General features: G+C 45.4%; 1 pseudogene; it reads right to left on the bottom strand.

Annotated features, from left to right (window-relative positions):
* Positions 1–2,065: 2,065 nt before the first annotated feature.
* Positions 2,066–3,313, bottom strand: LOC110502066 (annotated as a pseudogene).
* Positions 3,314–3,589: the final 276 nt, after the last annotated feature.

The following is a 3,589-nucleotide window of genomic DNA, read 5'->3' as shown; positions in this document are numbered from 1 at the left end:
AGGAACCGGGGGTAAGCCCTTTCAGAATGCTTCATTAAGTCCAAATAGGCAACCGGATGGTTGGGTTGGATCCCAACACACCATGCTGTCATTAGGCAGAATTCATGCCAAACACATTAGTCTTTTGTTGTTTGTTCTTTCTCTCAAAACGGATGTTAAATTGTATAATCATGACAATTGTTAATTCACGGCCCATCAAGACCACATCAAAATCACAGCCCGCAGATGGCCAAATCCATCAGTGACTGCTGGATTTTTTTTTTTACAAAATCTTACACAATTGTATTGAGACAACAACCTTCCACCCTTTGGTCTTGCATAAGCTTCTTGACAAACAATTGAACATATTTATCATTGTAGGTTTTAAGACATTTCCATACTATTTTAGGTTAAATTTCTCTCTCAATACCAATCTTTCAGTTAGTTGGTACCATCACTGCTCCATAACTGTTGGTCAGTGTTTGAAGGCCAACATCAGTCCAGATTAGTGTAGATCATCACAGACGTTTCTATTTTAATGTTCAGCATCTTTCACTTGCACCCCATTGAATATGCTCCAGCTCAGCCATCCCCTTGTATATTTGGGTATGGCATTGGTTTGAGGTGTAGTAAAAACAGTCGCTTATTTTTTGACACATCAACCAACACCATAATACATCCCTCCAACAAGGAGTCACACACAAGCCCTTTATTCTAACAAGTTTCTGCCTCTTTGTATCTTAGAGATCCTAGTCTTTTATTAGCCAAACGCTCATCTTATCTGCCACTCTAGACATATGCTAATCTTTCCTCTACCGATTCTCTCTAATTATTAATCAGAGAGGGGGTTATGAAGACGGCTCCATCAGCATGTGCACACACACTGACACTCTGGCATTGAAGTCACTATGCCAAAGGCCCATTGTCTTTTTAATACTGAGAATTTGATTTGTTTCTTAAGCATATTGAAGGCACACAAAGGCACACTTTACATAGTTACAGGGGCAGTTCATGGTCTCATGTCCAGGTGACAGGCCTGGCATGGGTCCTCATTGCAAAGCTCTCGGGATGTAAGGGTTTATTTAAAGATTGAGAAAAGGTGACATTATCTTTCAGTTGTTCCTCATCCGTGTCATCTGCTGCACCTTCAACAGTGTAGCTCTTCTCTTGGATGTTGCGCTCCAGCATGTCGTCCTCTGTTTTCACGGTTCTGATGAGGACCGTAATTCCTCTCAGTCACTTCCACTGCCTGTTCCTCATGGGTGAAGATCGCTGGAATTCCAACTGCACCGTTTCCCTTTCCATTGCCCCCTACCATTTCCGTTGCCATTACCTCCACCAATTCCACTCAATGCCACTCCTCCAGCTACACACATGCGTTACGTAATCAAATTACTTTCATGAGTAACGGAGTAAAGAAACTTTTTCAAATTGGGTAATATTATTACAGTTACTTTGTCAAACAACGCGTGCGTTACTTTCAGAGTCAAATCTCTACCGGCAGTGTGTTTCCATGATCCGATCTCGACTCGTTTCCTCATTTAGTTCACGAGCGAGCGGAGAAAGGCTGTTTGGAGAAATGTCATATGCTCTCCATAGAAATGTATAGAGGACGTACCTCTGATCTTTGCCATTGATCGCTTCTGTGATAGCAAATCCCACAAAGGGCTTTACCGTCTAGTGGCAAGTGTGCCCTCTATACGTCTCTATAGGTCCCTGTACGTGCGGTCTATAACCAGAACTGGCAGCTCGAAAGAGATTTTGAATGAAAATATAGCCATGTGTACTGTAGAATTCCTAATTATATTCCTAATTAGATTTCCTAATTTAACAGCCCATATGATAGTGCAGTACTTGTAGACTAGTACAGGAAATCACCACCACAAATGAAAGGTGAAAGTAGTGATCAAACCTGAATTAATATGTAGCCTATTTCTGGTAGAGCGTGCACAGCTCGTCTTGCTCCCTCGAACAGTTAAACGGTGAAATTTTTAAATTTTTCATGAAAGTAAAGTAATAACTTGTAAAGTAACCAGTTTCTTTTGTTAAATGTATAGAGTAATATGTTATATTACTTTTAAAGAAACTAATCCCAACACTGCTTATTTCTGAGCTCAATCGCACTCATTCTGCCACTCATCCAAGACAGGTTCTTGACCATGTTGCTGAGTTGCAAGTCCTCACCTTCAATCAGCTTCCTGTAAGTCGTGTTCTCAATCTCCAGAGCCATCTTGATGTCCAGAAGGTCCTGGTACTCGCGCAGGTGGTGAGCAATCTTCTCCTTGGTGGTTTCCAGCTCAAGCTTCAGGGCCTCGATCCTCGCCTGCAAGTCTTCCAGTTCCCTCTTGTACCTCTCCGTTGCTTTGTTGACCTCTGCTTCCAGAGCGTCATTCAGAGCATCCAGGTCACACTCTTTGTTTTGGATATCCTTCCTGGCGCTCGTAATTTCTTATCTAACGCTTTGTTGACGTGCTTTGTCGACGTGCTTTGTCGTCTTGTTGGTAACGTCTTCGAATTTTGATTTGTACCAGGAATCCATTTCAGCCAATTTCATTGTACTGACTTTGGATTTGTTTGAGAGCAGCCAATAGGTCAGGGAGGGCGAAGGAGCTCTGGGATGAGGAATGACCAGAATAGACCTGAGCCATCAGCTCTTTAATTTCCTGTTTCTGCACCCTCTGGAGAAACATGAGCTCAACCTCCAACTGCTCCAGCTGTTTCTCCAAAGCGAAGCGTGCAGAGGTGGCCGCGTCGACATCCGGAAGGGATGCTTCGATTTCCAGCTCGGCCACCTTCCTCTTCTCAAGGGCCTCCTCATATTTAGTTTTGATCATCTCCAGTTGGCCGACCATGGCCTCCTCATCGGCGAGGGCCAGGCCCTGCTGAACTCGCATCTTATCTGCGATCTTCATCAGCTCCCTCAGTTGCTGCTCGTACAGCAAGCGCAGGCCAGACGGCTTCACAAAGCGATTCTGGAGGCCTTCGATCTCCATCTCCAACTGCTTGTTCTGCTGCTCCAATGAGTGAACTTTGTCGATGTAAACAGCCAGCCTGTCGTTAAGGACGACCATCTCCTGTCTCTCAACGCTGCATGTGCCTCCATACCAGCACACATTGTCCCACCAGCCACGCCAGATCTTTGTGTGGAGGACATGGTCCTTCGGGCCATTGTGCCACCTCTTGAACCACCGTGGGTGAAGATGGTGGATCGGGTACGGGCATCTCGTCGGGTGGGGGAAGGGCTGGACACCCTGACCTGGTAGGATGTTGAGCTGCTGCTGATGTCCTCAAAGTGGCAGCGGGAAGATGACATCCTTTCTGGGCTATGGCTCATGATGACGGTGAGTTGGTTTTTCGATCTCTGTGTCTGAAGGAGGACCTCTGGTTGGCTGTACAACTCTGCTCTCCATCTCTCATCGTATGGGCCTCTTTATAACCAGACAGCCTGGCCAATCCCTGCCCAACTCCTGAGCAAAGAACTCTGTCATTTCTAACCTCTAAGACAAAGGACCTGACCTGCCTCATGGGCATCTGTCATGTCCCTGTGAGGAGCGGAGTTAGGGCTATGAACCAGTGAGGCAGTCGGGCCCATTAAGAAATAAAGTGAGAC

Source organism: Oncorhynchus mykiss, chromosome 22, assembly GCF_013265735.2.
Source record: "Oncorhynchus mykiss isolate Arlee chromosome 22, USDA_OmykA_1.1, whole genome shotgun sequence".
NCBI classification, from domain to species: Eukaryota; Metazoa; Chordata; class Actinopteri; order Salmoniformes; family Salmonidae; genus Oncorhynchus; species Oncorhynchus mykiss.
The sequence above is the reverse complement of the archived record's forward strand: the minus strand, read 5'-3'. Positions and strand labels throughout refer to the sequence as shown.